The following is a 20,840-nucleotide window of genomic DNA, read 5'->3' on the forward strand; positions in this document are numbered from 1 at the left end:
AGCAGCTCACATATTGCTTGGCTGTATTTACATCTTTGTCATATCATCACTCTCCTCTTCTAAAGAGACTTCCACAGTAACAAGTTACATCCTTTTTTTTTTTTTTTTTGGCCGCATCACACTGCAGTGGAAGCGCAGAATCTTAACCACTGGACTGCCAGGAAAGTCCCCCGTAAGTCCCCTACATAAGAACAAGTTCCATTCTGAGAGCACGTTTGTAAGTCCAGTTTGTTTGTAAGTCCAACAAATTTAGCCTAGGTACCCGACTAACACAATTGGCTATATAGTACTGTACTATAATAGATTTATAATACTTTTCACACAAAGAATACATAAAAAACAAACACAAAAAATAAAGAAAACATTTTTAATCTTACAGTACAGTACCTTGAAAAGTACAGTAGTACCAGCTACATCACCACTGCTTTTACTCTTGCTTCTGGACATCTTGGGCTTGAAATAAAGATACTGTACTACTGTACTCTATACAGTAAAGTACACAAAAGCACAACCACTTGTAGAGGATGCACGCACATGACAATGTATGCCAGACACGTGAACTAACTTACGTGATTGGACATGTGAACGCACATTCACATCTTTGAAAATTTGCAGTTTGAAGCTTCGTATGTACATCCTTTTTTGATAGACTCTTTCAAAGAGACATTTGATAAGATCCGTATATGATCATTTCTTGATAATTTTTTTTGTAGACTCTTTCACAGAGACATTTGATAAGATCCGTATATGAAAAATGTTTAATTCCAGGTTATTAACATGCAAATGTCAATTTCCTTTTAAGTGAGTTAAGCAAAATAATCAAAACACTGAGCCTACTAAAAATTGATTGTGAAAAAAAATTGAATAGGAGATATACAAGGTTTAGAACTAGATATGGAATGAAAAAGAAAACTAAGAGATTAGTTCACAGGTATGCATAGCTTACCCCATTTATTTAATGATATTAACTTATAGTTATATAGTAGGGTTTTTTTTTGCCAGATGCTATTCTAAGCACTTAATAAGTATTAATTCCTTTAATGCATACCATAATTTTGTCATATAAATCCTATATTCATCATATTTTATAGATCAGGAAACTAAGGCCCAGAAACTTGCCAAGGTCATACAGCTAATAAGTAATGGAGATGAAATTTGAACCCCAGCAGTCCTGATCCAGAAGCTGAGCTCTTAACCTCTCTGCTACACAGCCTTCATGTTAAAGCATATTTGCGATTTATTAAATCAGCTCCTTCTAAGGAATTTTGACACCTAATCTTCTAAATGAAAAATAAATGTCGGGCTTTCCTGGTGGCGCAGTGGTTGAGAATCTGCCTGCTAATGCAGGGGACACGGGTTCGAGCCCTGGTCTGGGAAGATCCCACATGCCGTGGAGCAACTAGGCCCGTGAGCCACAATTACTGAGCCTGCGCGTCTGGAGCCTGTGCTCCGCAACAAGAGAGGCCGCGATAGTGAGAGGCCCACACACCGCGATGAAGAGTGGCCCCCACTTGCTGCAACTAGAGAAAGCCCTCGCACAGAAACGAAGACCCAACACAGCCAAAAATAAATAAAATTAAAGAAAAAAATGTCAATTTATTAACTTGCAAAAATAAATATGAGCAGGTCATTAAGCAGATCAAACTCTTATATCAGCTTAGCCAGCACGCAATTCCTGCTACCTGGGAAGTCAAAACATGAGAAGAACGCTTGATAAGGAAGGGATTAGAGCAAAAGGAATTCACTACAAGTGTTCGTCAGTTGGGGCTGCAATCACAAAAATACTATAGACTGGGCTTAAACAGCAAACATTTATTTCTCTCAGTTATGGAGCTGGGAAGTCCCTGAAAAAGGTGCTGGCAGATCCAGTGTCTGGTGTTGGAAGCCATCCAGACGCTGCAACACCATGACAAGGTCATGGGGCGCTCCAGTGAGGAACTGCAAGGCGGAACCACACGTGGAAGGTGGACTACACTCCTCGTAAAAGCAATACTTATAATTTCTATATATATAAATTTAAGTGTGGCAGGATTTGCCCCAAGGAAAAATCTTAGATTTCCTGACTTCCCCTTTGAGTACTGTTTGGCAAGGCCCGGTGCCTAAAGAGGGACATTGGGAAACAGTGACTAAATCTGGACATAGGGAAATGTTTCTTTGGAAAACACCATCCTCCCTAGAGATATGGCCATATGAGGGTGTTTATGATGGTAATAATAATTTGTGGTTCAATATTAATGGTAGTTTAATGATATTTGATCAATTAACTGGTGAACAGATATGTTCTAGATTAGGGACATATAGAAATGATTTGGAAAGTTATTCTTTAATAGATTATTGGGATCCTAATATTGTTTGTTGCTATATTAAATTGCCTTTGAGTAGCAATATTCAAAATAGAAATTGTAAAATATATTTTAGATATTTTTATGGCATTATAAAAAAGGAATGTCCATGTAGGAAAAGCTATGTGGGGGCTAAGGATATATAGAATATAAGGATATATTTAGACTTAGGTGTTAAGGTTGGTTAACCACCAAGAATAATTCTTAGAACATGTGCTGTACGTAATGGTAACCTTGGAATTTATCTTATGAGAAAATCTAGAAACTAAAAGGTATGGTTTACATAATCTTTTAAGGAAATCTTTGTGGGTTCAAAATGATTCATTCTTTTGACTCAAAACAATAATATTACAATGTATGTTAATGATTTATGTAATTCTACTGTAATCTATATATGAGTATATGAAATAAAGAAAGCATGAGATGGTGCTATTTTTACTTGGCTGAGTCCACGAGTCTCAGTCTCCTTCCTGTTGACTTGGCTGAGTCCACGAGTCTCAGTCTCCTTCCTGTTGTTCATCGCCGACGCTGTCCATCCTTTTGGGGTATCCTGGATCCTGTTGGAGCTGGACTCCGACAGTCTGGTGGTAACACTTCCTGTTTGCAGATGGCCATTGTCTCCTTATATCCTCACATATTGGAGAACAGAGAGAGCAAACTCTCCTGTTTCTTCTTATAAGGGCACTAATCCTATACATTAGGTCTCCACCTTCATGACCTAATTACTTCTCAGAGTCCCCACTTCTTAGTACAATCACATTGGGGATTAGGATTTCAACATATGGATTTTGCGGGGACGTGAACATTCAGTCTGTAACACTATGTGATACAAACGTAGAGCAGCATCAGGTCCTGATGTCCTGCTGCATCCATCTCCACCAAAGGTGGAATCAAGCTTTGTGCTGATCTGATTCAAGAGCCTTTTAAGAGCTGGCCTAGAGGAATCAAACTTATCCTCTGGTTTTGGATAGAGATATTTCACATACTAGCCTTTTAAAAGATAACCGTACTTATCATCATATGTATGAACTTTTCATTTAGAGACCACCATACAACCAAAGAAGGCAGGATATATATTCAGGTCTAGAGTGACAACAAAGAGGATCTTGAGGGCAAATTAAGAACATGCCAGAGAACAGTTTCAAGCAGTATGGGCTACAATTTTAAATGCTGCGAAAATATCACAATAATCTCAAAATTGTTTATGTTTTAATCGAGACTGATTTAAATTACTTTAAAAGCCTGTGGTTATCGTTGAAACTCAACAAAAATAACAATGATCATAATAATGTTATTCCTGAGAAGTAGGAGTCGAATCTAAATAGTGATCAATTCTGTTTCAGAAAGTTGTACCTATAATACTGCAGTCAACTGAATGTGTTACAAATGGATTAGATATTTTCTGTGCATTTGAGGAATGGAGGGTGGGGGAAGAGGGTGGCTCAGGACTTAGAATCTATAATCCTATCACACAATCTAATACAGTCACCAGGTACAGCCCATCTTCTAGTTTGTGTGTGAAATCGAGATGGAGAGACACTTTGCAAAACATACTAGTTCAGTCCAGAGTAGTCTTGCCTCTTACCTTGTTTTTTAGACTTTTTGATACTACTCCATATCAAAAGTGGTTTATTCAAAGAAATGAGTAATAAGATATCACTAATCACATGGTTGAAAGTCTTTTATTTTTTCAACTTTTTTTTTTTAACATCTTTATTGGAGTTGAAAGTCTTAAAAAAGGTTGTAATCATTGTTTGGTAAAGAGTGTGTTCTCTGTTTTGCTAGCAAGAGTATAAATTGGAATATACCATCTCATATGAAGAAAAAATGGCATCAGCAGCCTTATAATTTTTCATACCATTTGATCCAGTAATTATTGTTTCAGAAATGAATGCTAGGACAATAAAAATCTACTTAAAGATTGATATAAAAGAATATCCCTCATAACATTTATAATGATAAAACACTGGAAACACCCTAGATTTCCACTATCAAGTGAATGGTTACATTATTGGTTATATTATTCATTTGAACTGCCGGGTCAACGATTACCCGGGTTTCAGAGGACATTCACTACTGAACTCCCTCAAGAGAGCGTGTCAGTTATTCTCCCCCAGCTCCGTGCTGAGTGAGCAGGACTCTGATGTGGCTTCATCCTCGACACTGTCTCTCAGGTTGCTGCCTCATCACTTCCCTCTTTAGTTTTCCACAGTGACTCAGATCTGCATCTCACTCCTCAAAACATCAAGCTGCACAATCCGGTTCCAATCCCTAGTCTCTCAGCTGTCGTCCCCCCCTCCACACTCCTCAGGAAGAAGCAAAGTAGCACATTTCTCAGTAGTGAATCTGCAAGTTATTGGTCCTCAGGGACCCATTTAAGAAGGGGCATGTCATTAGGAATCCATGCAGTATTGGGCTATTACAGAGCCAGGCATACAACAGGTGGTCACTTCCTGGGAAATCTGTCTGCCTGGAGCACAAACCTCACCAAGGAGCTGAGGAACGGGGCTGGGTCCAGAGGAATGCAAAGAACTGCTTGGAGCTCTGTTTGCTCAGGGTCTGAGCCCATATGTAGAAACTGCCCAGCCTTAGGGGTCTGCAGAAGATAGGCACAGAAGATTAGGGAGAAGCGGGCACCAGTTAGTAACATCATGCTTACATCTGCAGAGTGACCCCTCAGGCAAGGGGAGACCTGCTTCCTTGGGCTGGCTTTTTGGGTTAGCCATAAAATTCCCCATCTGCTCCTGCATCTGCACCCAACATCTCGCCTTAGGGAATGATTCCATCAGATCCCAACTTGTTTCTCCCTCTTTAACAATTTCTGTAAACTAAACCCTATCTCAGGGATCTTCAGACATTTTTACTTACATACTTTCTAAAGTAATTTATAAAACTCTGTACTCTCACACGCATTTTTAAGTTCACAGGGAATACTACTCATCTTAAGTTTAAATAATTGCAAAGAATATAAATTCTGATGTATTTCAAATTTGACATTTTAAAATAAATCTGTTAAAAACTCTTGGAAAAGTATCCAACGTGTTATGGCTCCATAATATGTTGGCTAGGCTAGGCTACACTATTTTTCCTCAGAAATCTCTTTCCTGTGTGTTTCTGGTAAGGGTGGGCCACAGGAAGGAGTCTTGTGGGAAACTGGAGAATAACCGTGAAGCAGCAGCCATGTTGCGGTTCACGTGACTCTTTGCTTCCCTGCCGGCTCACCTTGTTGCAGAGGATCTGCAACTGTTCTGTCTGCTCCTTCAGCTCCTCCGGTTCCTGGGACAAGTGTGTGTTTAGCTGTGTGGTCAAGGCACCACCCTCTCCTACAAGCCACCCAATGTCAAGATGGGAGGCAATGAGAACTGACATGGATTTCAGTCTGTTCTTGCTTGAGCTCATGCTGAAGACATGCTTGTTCTTATTCTTCCCAACTTCACATCTCTTTCCCCTTCCCAATGGTTTGCCTTATTGATTTCAAGCTCCAGTGTCAGAGGCAAAGGCTGCCAGTTTACAGGGACTGTTTAGCCAGTTCCCAAAATTGTATTAGATCAAATCCTTGTGGCAAATCTCTTATTCCATAAAAACAGAGGAATCGATATAAAGAGATAGGTAGGTGGATAAACAGATTCCTCCCCAGTGGTTCTGATTGAACCCTAATACATGAAACACCATAGTGATTTGATCCCCATCATTATTCATTTAAAAAATACATGATCGGGCTTCCCTGGTAGCGCAGTGGTTGAGAATCTGCCTACCAATGCAGGGCACACGTGTTTGAGCCCTGGTCTGGGAAGATCCCACATGCCGCGGAGCAACTAAGCCCGTGTGCCACAACTACTGAGCCTGCGCGTCTGTAGCCTGTGCTCCGCAGCAAGAGAGGCCACGATAGTGAGAGGCCCGCGCACCGCGATGAAGAGTGGCCCCCGCTTGCCACAACTAGAGAAAGCCCTCGCACAGAAATGAAGACCCAACACAGCCAAAAATAAATAAATAAATTAATTAATTAATTAAAACAAAAAAAAATACATGATCCATCTCTTCTTGAACAGTCAGAAGGTTACTTCACTTATTTTATTCCTTGAATTCATATTTCCGTCCCATTTTAATGCAAATGTACTACTTTTACATTTTACTCAAATATTGATCACTCAATCGTACTTCTCTTCAACTAAAATAAATTCACAAATTATTTTTTTATTTCCTGTGGCCATGATGCTCAAAGTATTAAAACATGTCTTATGGATTTTATTCTTATTCCATTATTAATAGTAAGCTATTGATCAACATTACAAAAATATTTTATTAACTACTAGACATTTATTTTAGTTAGCAATTGCTGCTGAAACTCCAAAACTCAGTGATTAAATCAATAATTTATTTTTCTTGCTCATGTGTCTGTGATTAGGAATCTACCTTATTCTAGGTTGCTATTGGTGGGGGCAGATTATCTGGGATTATTCTGCTCAATGTGTCTCTCATCCTCTCCATGGACAAACTGCTTGGCCAGGCCACTTCTTTCCCATGGCTATGATGGAAACCTAAGAGAAAACATAGTCAGATGTTAGCTCTTCTCTAAATGTTTGATAGAATTTGCCTGTGAAGTCATCTGGTGGTGGGCTTTTGTTTGTTGGAAGATTTTTAATCACAGTCTCAATTTCAGGGCTTGTGATTGGTCTGTTCATATTTTCTATTTCTTCCTGGTTCAGTCTCAGAAGATTGCGGTTTTCTAAGAATGTGTCCATTTCTTCCAGGTTGTCTATTTTATTGGCACATAGTTGCTTGTAGTAATCTCTCAGGGTCCTTTGTATTTCTGCAGTGTCAGTTGTTACTTCTCCTTTTTTGTTTCTAATTCTATTGATTTCAGTCTTCTCTCTTTTTTTCTTGATGAGTCTGGCTAATGGTTTATCAATTTTGTTTATCTTCTCAAGGAACCATCTTTTAGTTTTATTGATCTTTGCTATCGTTTCCTTCATTTCTTTTTCATTTATTTCTCATCTGATCTTTACGATTTCTTTCCTTCTGCTAACTTTGGGGTTTATTTGTTCTTCTTTCTCTAATTGCTTTTGGTGTAAGGTTAGGTTGTTTATTTGAGATTTTTCTTGTTTCTTGAGGTAGGATTTTATTGCTATTAACTTCCCTCTTAGAACTGCTTTTGCTGCATCCCATAGGTTTTTGGTTGTTGTGTTTTCATTGTCATTTGTTTCTAGGTAATTTTTGATTTCCTCTTTGATTTCTTCAGTGATCTCTTGGTTATTTAGTAGTGTATTGTTTAGCCTCCATGTGTTTGTATTTTTTACAGATTTTTTCCTGATATCTACTCTCATAGCGTTGTGGTCGGAAAAGATACTTGATACAATTTCAATTTTCTTAAATTTACCAAGGCTTGATTTGTGACCCAAGACATGATCTATCCTGGAGAATGTTCCATGAGCACTTGAGAAGAAAGTGTATTCTGTTGTTTTTGGATGGAATGTCCTATAAATATCAACTAAGTCCATCTTGTTTAATGTATCATTTAAAGCTTGTGTTTCCTTATTTATTTTCATTTTGGATGATCTGTCCATTGGTGAAAGTGGGGGTGTTAAAGTCCCCTACTATGATTGTGTTTCTGTCAATTTCCCCCTTATGGCTGTTAGCATTTGCCTTATGTACTGAGGTGCTCCTATGTTGGGTGCATAAATATTTACAATTGTTATATCTTCTTCTTGGATTGATCCCTTGATCACTATGTAGTGTCCTTCTTTGTCTCTTGTAATAGTCTTTGTTTTAAAGTCTATTTTGTCTGATATGAGAATTGCTACTCCAGTTTTCTTTTGATTTCCATTTGCATGGAATATCTTTTTCCATCCCCTCACTTTCAGTCTGTAGGTGTCCCTAGGTCTGAAGTGGGTCTCTTGTAGACAGCATATATGTGGGTCTTGTTTTTGTATCCATTCAGCCAGTCTATGTCTTTTGGTTGGAGCATTTAATCCATGTACATTTAAGGTAATTATAGATATGTATGTTCCTATGACCATTTTCTTAATTGCTTTGGGTTTATTATTGTAGGTCTTTTCCTTCTCTTCTGTTTCCTGCCTAGAGAAGTTCCTTTAGCATTTGTTGTAAAGCTGGTTTGGTGGTGCTGAATTCTCTTAGCTTTTGCTTGTCTGTAAAGGTTTTAATTTCTCCATCGAATCTGAATGAGATCCTTGCTGGGTAGAGTAGTCTTGGTTGCAGGTTTTTCTCCTTCATCACTTTAAGTATGTCCTGCCACTCCCTTCTGGCTTGCAGAGTTTCTGCTGAAAGATCAGCTGTTAACCTTATGGGGATTCCCTTGTGTGTTATTTGTTGTTTTCCCTTGTTGCTTTTAATATTTTTTCTTTGTATTTAATTTTTGGTAGTTTGATTAATATGTGTGTTGTCGTGTTTCTCCTTGGATTTCTCCTGTATGGGACTCTCTGCGCTTCCTGGACTTGACTGACTCCTTCCTTTCCCATATTAGGGAAGTTTTCAACTATAATCTGTTCAAATATTTTCCCAGTCCCTTTCTTTTTCTCTTCTTCTTCTGGGACCCCTATAATTCGAATGTTGGTGCATTTAATGTTGTCCCAGATGTCTCTGAGACTTTCCTCAATTCTTTCCATTCTTTTTTCTTTATTCTGCTCTGCAGTAGTTACTTCCATTATTTTATCTTCCAGGTCACTTATCCATTCGTCTGCCTCAGTTATTCTGCTATTGATCCCTTCTAGAGAATGTTTAATTTCATTTCTTGTGTTGTTCATCATTGTTTGTTTGCTCTTTAGTTCTTCTAGGTCCTTGTTAAGCGTTTCTTGTATTTTCTCCATTCTATTTCCAAGATTTTGGATCATTTTTACTGTTATTATTCTGAATTCTTTTTCAGGTAGACTGCCTATTCCCTCTTCATTTGTTAGGTCTGGTGGGTTTTTGCCTTGCTCCTTCATCTGCTGTGTGTTTCTCTGTCTTCTCATTTTGCTTAACTTACTGTGTTTGGGGTCTTCTTTTCGCAGGCTGCAGGTTTGTAGTTCCCGTTGTTTTTGGTGTCTGTCCCTAGTGGCTAAGGTTGGTTCAGTGGGTTGTGTAGGCTTCTTGGAGGGGACTAGTGCCTGTGTTCTGTTGGATGAGGCTGGATCTTGTCTTTCTGGTGGGCAGGTCCACGTCTGGTGATGTGTTTTGGGGTGTCTGTGGCTTTATTATGATTTTAGGCAGCCTGCTGCTAATAGATGGGGTTGTGTTCCTGTCTTGCTAGTTGTTTGGCATAGGGTGTCCAGCACTGTAGCTTGCTGGTCGTTGAGTGGAGCTGGGTCCTGTTGTTGAGATGGAGATCTCTGGGAGATTTTTTTTTTTTTTTTTTTTTTTATTTATTTATGGCTGTGTTGGGTCCTCGTTTCTGTGCGAGGGCTTTCTCTAGTTGCGGCAAGTGGGGGCCACTCTTCATCGCAGTGCGCTGGCCTCCCACTATCGCGGCCTCTCTTGTTGCGGAGCACAGACTCCAGACGCGCAAGCTCAGCAATTGTGGCTCACGGGCCCAGTCGCTCCGCGGCATGTGGGATCTTCCCAGACCAGGGCTCGAACCCGTGTCCCCTGCATTGGCAGGCAGATTCTCAACCACTGCGCCACTGGGGAAGCCCCTCTGGGAGATTTTTGCCATTTGATATTACGTGGAGCTGGGAGGTCTCTTGTGGACCAGTGTCCTGAACTTGGCTCTCCCACCTCAGAGGCACAGCCCTGATGCCTGGCTGGAGCACCAAGAGCCTGCCATCCACATGGCTCAGAATAAAAGGGAGAAAAAGAAAGAAAGAAAGAAAGAAAGAAAAGAAGGAAAGGAAGAAAGAAAGGGAGGAGAAAGAAAGGAAGAAAGAAAAAGAGAGAGAGAGAGAGAGAAAGAAAGAAAGAAAGGAAGAAAGAAAGAAAGAAAGAAAGAAAGAAAGAAAGAAAGAAAGAAAGAAAGAAAGAAAGAGAGAAAGAAAGAAGCGGTTATACTTTTTAAAGGCTCATAAAGAAACTGAAAATGGCTGTGAGAAAGTAAGAATGATTCACACAGCTCTTGAACTTGGCCTTTGGAGAGAACAGATATATTCTACCCTGTGTTTACAGCATCTAATCCCCATCACCTCCACAAGAAAACCTGTAATGAAAGCTGATTATGCTATAATGTAACACTAGAATGAATGATCCATCTATTTTCCATTGTTTACTGAGTTACACGAGGTTACCATGGTTCAGGCAGCCTCATTACAGGCAATGCTAACCATGCAGTGTGAATGGAGATTACATAACTACCAGGAATGGTGCGTTATGAAATCCAGTGGTTCCTTGTTTTATAGGAAAAAAATAGTCTGCTAAAAGGTGAGTATAGCAAGAGAGAGAAAAAAAGTTCAAGAAAACATATGTAAGTCACATTTAATGTAAAATTTTATGTTACCTAAAATAATTAAAAAATAGTTTATGACACTAAAGCAAAAAAATGGACATTTTAGAGAGCAAGAAGTGTGTAAATAAAACAAACCTCACAATTTTGCCCCTAATCTTTATGACTTGGTTTAAATATTCCATTATTTTTCAAGCCACAAACTGCAGGAAAAACAATGATTGTTGCTTCAATAACTTTCTTTTGCTTTGTTTTGTTTCGGTTTTTAGCTTGAAAGTTTTTCTTGAATTAACTTTGCTATACATTGGTGTGTTTTTTCAAATGCAATTGTAGGATATCTCCCTTGTGTACAAAGGGATTGATGGATGCATGTCCAAGGGATAGTTCATCTTTTAATATTAGATGCTCTGCGGGTCCAGAACCAGTGCAGAAACTTGAAAACCATTCCATAAACTGGAGTAATCAGGTATATAGGAACTAATTTTGTACCTTGTTTAAAATGGATGCTCAGTAGATCATGTTAAATAGGTAACTGACTGAGCCCCATTAAATATATAATGAGCTGTTAGAATTAAAAGAAAGTTTTCTAGCAACATATTGAAAGTAAGGATGCATTTAATATGTAAAAATCAAGATTGAAAAACAAAATCTCTTATACTTGAAAAGTTACATTTTACCTACTCTGAAGTAAAAGAAAAAGGATAAACTCTTTCTTACATGATTCCTAAATTGTGTCTGTCAGGAGAAAGAGGAAACCAAATTATAAAACGGAAGTTTTAATTTAATAGAAGCAGGTCAAGACAACATCACGCAGCCTTCGTTGTGTTTTTCAACTTATCAATAACAATCAAGTGAGTGTTTCCTCATAAGGAGGTATGTAGCGTCAAAAGAATATTGACTCTGAGATCTCAGAACAGGCAGATTTTAACAGGAAAAGAGGCAAGAGTTTACTGGATAAACACATTTTGAAATACTGACAGGCAATCTTGGAAACAATCCATTGCCTAACTCAATTGTGAAGCACATAATTGAAGTTGTTTTAGTAGAAGAGTTTATTATCTGTGCTCTATGAACCTGATGAATTATAACTCAATGTAGAAAGTGCTGGAAACTGCAAATTTGACTAGTATAATGGAAAGAATACTGAGCTTGGAGTCTGAAGGCGTGGGTTGAGTTTCAGCTTCTTTACTTACTTGGGTATTTCCCATGAGCAGATTACTTAATCTTTCTGAGTCAACTGTGCCCATAAATAATTTGGTAGATGGGCTGAAACACTTTTGAAATACTAAAGAGCTAAAGGAATTATTATTTTGCAAGTTTGTGTAGGAAATATACACAAAGATATACATTTTTATTTAAAATTTTAAATTTCTTTAATGAGCAATTTATGGATATTAAAATAGGTTGAACTGAAAATGACTTTAAAAATTAAAGTTCACTAGACATGCCTTACGTGTCTTTGGTTGAACTTCGGTGTCAAATGACATCTGTCTAGCAGCTCATCATATTGCTACTCTATGAATTCACAGAATAAGATCAAAAGGCACAACAATAATTTAAGCTCTATAAAGTCAGGGATATTTTACCCTGTATCCCCAGTGTCTAAACAGCATGTAGGAGGAATTCCATAAATATTTCATGAAAGAATAAATTAATTAACCAGGACCAGGAGTCATCTTGTCGTCAGAATCCAGAAAGAATTTGAACTGATAACTTGATGGGAATAACAATTACTGATCTCTGCATAATATATAATCAAGCATTGCAAGTCTGCTGGTCTGAAAGAAGAAGAGAAACCTTTGCCCTTACCCCACATCTGTCTCTTGCTCAGAAGAACAAGACATTCAACCAACTGGAAATCAAGGCATATACCACTCTCCAGCCAGAGTGCAGCAACCTGAGCATTGGTTTCCCTCCTCTTTAATCAGTCTATCTCATTCTATAAAATATTAGACTAAGACCCCAGAATATAAATAGGCAAGAAATAAGGAGAAACGTTTGTAGAACTCTGGAAGACATAGTCTTCATAGATAAAATTTTATGTAAGAATGGAGGTAAGATGAACCCAAATACTACTGCATGTGGGAAAGTATGGGTTTTGCCGTGATTCTGATGTTTTAGCATCTCGGACAACCAAACAGTAGAGACAAAATAAGATATCAGCTCAAGTCAAGCAGACCCCCTCATTTACTGTGTGTCTGGCATTTACTTACATTAGCCTATGAGGTAAACAGCAATACACATCCAACTTGAGATCTAAGAACATATTGACTAAAACTCAGTGTTTCACTGTCTGTGACTTACTTAAAAATACCCCGTCAGAGATAACTGTGTTATGTATGTGCAAGTGAGTGTAAGCTTCAGCTCCCTGGCCAGTCCATTGTTATACTTAAAAGTTCATGTGCTGGGTGTTCAACTCACTTACTATCAAGAATGAAAGGCCTGAGAGTGGCCAGTGCAAGTTCTAATCAGGAAGCTGTTACTCTTTGCTAATTAGAATACTGGATTTCAGAATTTTTTTTATGTTTTAATCTAGCCAAGGGTTTTTTTTTTTTTTTAATTGAAGTATAGTTGATTTACAAGGTTGTGTTAGTTTCAGGTGTACAGCAAAATGATTCAGAGATATATATTTATATTCTTTTTTTTTAAGGTTTTATTTTCTTTTGAATTTTATTTTTTTATACAGCAGGTTCTTATTAGTTATTTATTTTACACATATTAGTGTATATATGTCAATTTTATTTTTTTATACAGCAGGTTCTTATTAGTTATCTATTTTACACATATTAGCGTATATATGTCAATTCCAATCTCCCAATTCATCCCACCACCACCACCACCACCACCCTGCTTTCCCCCCTTGGTGTCCATACGTTTGTTCTCTATATCTGTGTCTCTATTTCTGCCTTGCAAACTGGTGCATCTGTACTATTTTTCTAGATTCCACATATATGCATTAATATACGATATTTTTCTCTTTCTGACTTACTTCACTCTGTACGATGGTCTCTAGATCCATCTACGTCTCTACAAATGACCCAATTTCATTCCCTTTTATGGCTGAGTAATATTCCACTGTATATATGTACCACATCTTCTTTATCCATTCATATGTCGATGGGCATTTAGGTTGCTTCCATGACCTGGCTATTGTAAATAGTGCTGCAATGAACATTGGGGTGCATGTGTCTTTTTGAATTATGGTTTTCTCTCAGTATATGGCCAGTAGTGGGATATATATATTCTTTTTTTCAGATTCTTTTCCATTATAGGATATTACAAGATATTGAATATAGTTCTCCATGCTATACAGTAGGTCCTTGTTGTTTATCTATTACATATATATAATAGTAGTGTGTATCTGTTAATTGCAAACTCCCAATTTATCCCCCTCTCTCCCCTTTCCTCTTTGGTAACCATAAGTTTGTTTTCTGTCTGTGAGTCTATTTCTATTTTGTAAATAAGTTCATTTGTATCATATTTTAGGTTCCACATATAAATGACAACATATGATATTTGTCTTTCTCTGAATGACTTACTTCACTTAGTATGATAATCTCTAGGTCCATCCATGTTGCTGCAAATGGCATTATTTCATTCATTTTTATGGCTGAGTAATATTCCATTGTATATATGTACCACATCTTCTTTATCCATTCATCTGTCAATGGACGTTAAGGTTGCTTCCATGTCTTGGCTATTGTAAATAGTGCTGCAGTGAACATTGGGGTGCATGTATCTTTTCAAATTAGAGTTTCATTGTTTCTAGATATATGCTTAGGAGTGGGATTGCAGGATCATATGGTAACTCTGTTTTTAGTTTTTTAACGACCCTCCACACTGTTCACCATAGTGACTGTACCAATTTACATTCCCACCAACAGTGTAGAAGGGCTGCCTTTTCTCCACACTCTCTCCAGCACAGAAATGCAGTTTTATTGGTGAAAATAATAGTCTGTGGACTAGCATGATGAATGTTGGAAATGGACTCTCAAAGGAGAAATTAAAGATATGCAAAGTATGTAGATTAGCTAAAATGGCATGGATAGACAGATGATAGATGGATAGGCAGACATAGAAATATATGCATGTATTTTTTTTAAAGAGACACTCACTCCTCCTATCATACATAAGCAAGGTAGAAGAGCCAGGAGACCAGCAGCCTCACCTATAAGGATATCTTAGACAATCCTCACCCCTTCTGCCTCTGAAGGTGAACTCCTGAGGGTTTTCAGCAGTGCCCCGTGAAGGCATATTGAAGCCTGAGCTCAGCAAAGAAAAAAAGTGTGCCCTTACATACTCTTACCAAAATATCTTCCCACATTTTGAACCAAATGTAAAAGTTAATAAAATCTCTACAATCAGAAACATGACCATAAAGCTCCATGTTGCCCAATGGGATCAGATGCCATGGTAAACCTTCACGAACTGTTCTAGCAGTTCGGTAACCACTGGTTACTTGGAAATGACTTCTTGTTGCACAGTAATGCAGGAACATAAAACAATGACTGTCTTTATTTAAAATTTTGACATTTTGTTCATGACAAATTATTCTGCATTAATTTTGAATTTTTAAAATATTATTTCTCTTGATTACTAAGTGTTTTGGCACCTCTTTAAATTTTGCACCTGAGGCTAATGCCTCAACTGCCCTGATTTTGAGCATCTGAGGTGTCTACAAGACTGAAATATTGTATCTCTAGAATTTTGGTGTTTGACTCTAGCAAACCTCTAATCCAAGGTAGTGTTCAAAGAACCCCAATGGATGGAGAATGGGATCTTCTAGAGACTATAAAATGAGCATTGTAAATAAAATGTCTGTTGTTTGGTTTTATTTTTGATTGTTTTATATGTTATTTTACTATTAAATATTTAGTTAATAAATATCTATATATGTGGTATAATCTGGATGAAACTTGTTTTCATTATTATCTGACAGGCCAGAATTTGGGAATGGCTACCATTATCTGCCAAAAGAGAAGCTGAGAATAAGTTAATTCACAACACTCAAGGAGACAATGAATGGGATCAAGGGTAATGTATATTTTATCTCATTTAACTACATTTTTGTCGCACTAACTATCTGTCAAAGATTGTTTTATATGCTTTACAAAATTTGATTCATAACAATCGTCTCTGTGAAATACTATTATTATCTCTATTCTACAAATGAGAAAACTCTCTTCTTTCTCTTGGGAAAATCCAGAACTAGGTGTACCTCGCTTGAAACTGCATGACAGAAAAAGTCCACCATAGATATTATACAACACTAATGTAGCAAAACGAAAGAAAACATTGAGCCTTTAGACCCAGAGAGGGAATGTATTTTTAAAATAACTCATCTCAAGAACCAAAAAATACATTTAGAAAATTTGTTAAAATCCTCAATCAAATGCAAAAACCCAAGAACTCATAACTATAAAGGATCAGGCAAAATAAGAGAGCAAATCAGTAAGATTTAATCTACTACAGTAATTTTTTTGGAGGGGGAGAAAGTTTTATTATCAAGTTAATGTAAATCCTCTTAAAGACTGTTAGAATGCTTCTGTCCCACTCTTGGCTCAAATCTACTTAAAAATTGCAGCACTGATTGTCACAAAAGTATCTGTGGTTCAGAGAAATGTCTCTAAAGACTAACGTTTAATTATGTCCATTCTAAGAGTTTGTGGTATGAATTTGAAGGGTGGATATAATTTCTGGACTTAGATCCTCACATCCTGATAGCGCTTTCCCCCCCAGCTTTACTGAGATATAATTGACATATAACACTGTGTAAGTTTGTGTACAACACGTTGATTTCATATACTTATATATTGCAATACAGTTACCACCTTAGCATTAGTTAACACCTCCATTATGTCACATAATTACAATTTCTTTCTGTGGTGAGTATAATTATTTTTAATTGTCCACTTATGTATATGTCTTCTTTTTTGCTTCAGGTTTCAATTACAGGCCCTGCACATAACAGGCATTAAGAAAATGTTTGATGAATAAAGTATGAATCTACTCCTCCCTTTTCCCTAAAAATAATTACTGAACATATGAGTAACTTAAATAAACACAGTATGGCTTCTAAACAAGGGAGCCCCCAATTTGATATTCTGTGGTCTATCATGCTCAAATGTAGAAGATAAATAACATCTTAAATGTACTCTTATTGAAAAGACCTTGTTTTGCCTCTAAAGCATAAAGATTCCAAATGAAAGATTTTGGTTCTTTCTTCTGTAGCAAACATATCCATTAAAATATAATGATGGTATTCAAATTTTTTAAGTGACTTCTTTTATTTTCAAAGGATTTTAATATGTTTATATATCTAAAATCAATGCTACCAACTCTTGGCAAACAAATAAAGGGTTAAAAGAAACTACAGATATTTCAGCTAAAGATTCCAGCTAGATTTTAAGGGGACTGGTGGTTAATGAATTTTCAGGTGAATAAAAACTGCCTCAGGCTGCTGCTATGGTGCTTTGGTATCACTTGGCAGTAATTTGCAGGCTTAACAGGAAAGAAGACAAGTGAAGACTATATCACAACATTCCCTGTAACTCCAGTTCTTGTTTCAAGCACAATCCCATTGCTGTCTGGGTGATGTGAGAATAAATGCTTTCAAGACACACACATAAAAAGGGATTTTGTAAGTAGTATCCAGCAGGAACCTCAGAATTAATCTGCAAAATAACAAAACCTGCCTGACTGATCAGAACATAGGTTTTTCTTCTATGCTGTGACAGCCATTTCCATGTTTTTGCAATTATATGGTTTTAGACGAAGCAATCATTTTAGCAACTTTTTAATCATTCTTCCCAAATAGCAAAGACTCAAGTGGGTATCTTTGTAATACAGTTGTCAGTATTTCTGACCCTCTTGTTTTGTGACATGACAGTCACAACCCCTACTAGTTTCTGGGAATGAAGTCCATTGTAATGAAGGTGATCCTGTTAAAAATATTTTAAATATTTTAATTGTTAAATCAGTTTTAGCTACGTGCAATGTGGTTCAAAGGCAATCAGCGTTCCCTATAAGCTGCGCCCACGCACCCGCGCATACACACAAGCACTCATCACAGTAATGCACGTGCTAGAATGAGCCCCATAAAGGAAGGAATCTTCGCCTGTTTTGTTCACTGCTGTTTACCTAGCACATAGAACAGTGCCTGGAACATTACAGGAACCTTACATATATTTGTGGAGAGAATTGTGCCATACAAAACACAGTGGTTGTGGCTTTATGTGTGTATAAACTGAATGTTCCCCAGAACAACGTTGAAAAGTATGAGGTTCTGTTCTCCTTAACTTCATCTTCCATCTTCTGTACTTCCAAGTCCCTGTCAAATCTACTCTGCTCCCTTTGGGCATCTAACAATGTTAAAAATCATATTAATATTTATAACTTTTTTAAAAATTAATTTATTTATTTATGGCTGCTTTGGGTCTTCATTGCTGCATGAGGGCTTTCTCTAGTTGCGGTGAGCGGGGCCACTCTTCATTGCGGTGCGCAGGCCTCTTGCTGCGGTGGCTTCTCTTGTTGCGGAGCGCGGGCTTCAGTAGTTGCGCACGTGGGCCTAGTTGCTGCGCGGCATGTGGGATCCTCCTGGACCAGGGCTCGAACCCGAGTCCCCTGCACTGGCAGGCAGACTCCCAACCACTGCGCCACCAGGGAAGCCCAATATTTATAACTTTTACATAATGCTTACAATGTCCAGAAACTGAGCTATGCACTTTACATTTTCACCTAATTCCCACAATAATGTTATAAATCAGGTGATGCTATAACTCTCATTTAATTGACGAGACAAACTGAATTACAGAGAGGTAAGTACCTTGAACTACACAAACTAGAATCCCTGGCCTCATCAACTTATCATATGGCCTCCCAATGATCTTTTACTCACTAAGCCCTTTTCCTTACCAGCATGTGAGAGGACAGGCTACCCTTCTTTTCTTATGTCTCAAAATCCCCACTTCCCTTCTCAGTTCCCTTTCCCCAACCCGCCAATGCCAATGCCAGAATCCATCCTCTCTGTCTCAACTGGAATGAGTATGCTCTCAGGCACGTAGGATGGCTGACTAATCAACTCGTTACCCATTAGTGTAAATAAGTTTCCATCAATGGATTGCCTAAGCCAAACATTTCTATCTTCAACCTTTAATCTCTGCTGCTTAATGATAATAATAGATGGTTTTATCTAGTCATTAAGGAATTTGGGCATCAGCAAGAAATGGAGAAGAATATCTCCCAACATAGATATAATTTCATTAATTTGATACTGTTCATTATAAAGCTTACTTATTTGTCAAGCATTGTGTTAGGTGATGGGGATACAAAGTTGGGTAAAGCAGAGCCCTGTCCTCTCAGAACTAAAGGAAGAGAGGGAACGAGAGAAAAGGAGGAGTGGTAATGGCATCGATGGTTTTAAATAAGGTACCGATGGTGGCCCCAAGGAGAGAAGATTAAGTCTGCCTGAAGAGGTTAGATAAGTTTTGAAAACAAAGGTAGTTTTTATGTGAGGTCTTAAGAAAAACAATATTAGAGAGAGCAAGAAATGGGGGACTTTAGATTGGAAAAAGGAACAATGTGAGCAAAGGTGAAGAAATGGGTAATTGCGTGGATTGACCTAGAGGTTATTATGCTAAGTGAAATAAGTCAGACAGAGAAAGACAAATACTGTATGATTTCACTTATATGTGCAATCTAAAAAAGAAAACAAATGAACTAACATAACTCAACAGAAACAGAGTTATAGATACTGAGAACAAATAGGTGGTTGCCAGAGGGGAGGTGGATGGGGGTATGGGTGAAATAAATGAGGGAGATTAAGAGTACAAACTTCCAATTATAAAATAAATGAGTCCGGAGATGAAATGTACAACATGAGGAATATAGTCAATTATACTGTAATATCTGTGTATGGTGACACATGGTAACTAGACTTTTCATCGTGATGATTTTGTAATGTAAAGAAATATCCAGTCACTATGTCATGCACCCAAAACTAACATAGTGTTGTAGGTCAATTATTCTTCAATTATTAAAAATATATGCATATGTAGACACAGAGTAAATGCATCAAAATGCTCATGGTCATTACCTATGAGAGGTGGGGATTATGGGTGATTGTTACTTTTTACTTTATCCTTTTATGTATTTCTAGTTGAATGCAATGAACATGTGACACTTGTAAAATTAGAAAGAAAACAATAAATGTCATTAAAAATGAAAAATAAATAAATCCCAACCTTATAATAAATTAGGAAATTGAAATATATGCTACATCTGAAGCTAATAAAAGAATAGAAATTAATCCAATAAAGTGTACCACTTTAAAAGGGGAGAAAAGAACAATATGTAAGAGTTCCAGTTCTGTCTTCGCCAGTTCTCGACATTGTCAATTTTTCAAAAAACAATTCAATTGGTGTGTAGTAGTAATTTATTTACTTTAAAATTTTTTTTAACTTTTTAGTTAACATTTTTTTTAATGACTAATGTAGAGTATCTTTTTACATGCTTGTTTGCCATTCGTATTTCTTCATTGGTGAAGTATTTGGATCTTTTGACATTTTAAAAAATTGGGTTGTTTTCTTACTGTTGAGTTTCGAGTTACGTATTTTGAATTCAAGTAATTTATCAAACATACATATTGAAAATCTTTTGAAATGTATAATTACATGTGTGTTTAGAAACTGACATTCTATGTTAATTAGAATATGCAGTGGTGATGGGTGGAAAGAGTCTTCACTGAGGCAGGAACAAAGGCTACAGAAACCAAAAGGACCACTGGGTCCCTAGTCCTGCATGAAGAACAGTCCTCCAAGCCTACAAGGCAATGGTCAGGGGACACTCACAGCCATCTTCCCAAAACCACCAGTTTGGGGACATAGAACTTTCATAAGGGAATGTACTATGTATAGCACAGAATGCAGAAGACTTGAAGTTTTACAATAAAAGAGAGGAGTTTTATACTGATTTGTTTAAAATTAAACAACAGATTGTAGAAAGAAATTTGTTTTACTAAAAGTTAAGGATGATGAATCACACTAAATTTTAATGAGAATTTTGTAAAACAGGAACTTCAGGTATGTTTTGAAAAACTAATTATAAAATAAACATGATCCTTACCTTATTAT

Source organism: Balaenoptera musculus, chromosome 12 (genome assembly GCF_009873245.2).
Source record: "Balaenoptera musculus isolate JJ_BM4_2016_0621 chromosome 12, mBalMus1.pri.v3, whole genome shotgun sequence".
In the NCBI taxonomy this organism is placed as follows: Eukaryota; Metazoa; Chordata; class Mammalia; order Artiodactyla; family Balaenopteridae; genus Balaenoptera; species Balaenoptera musculus.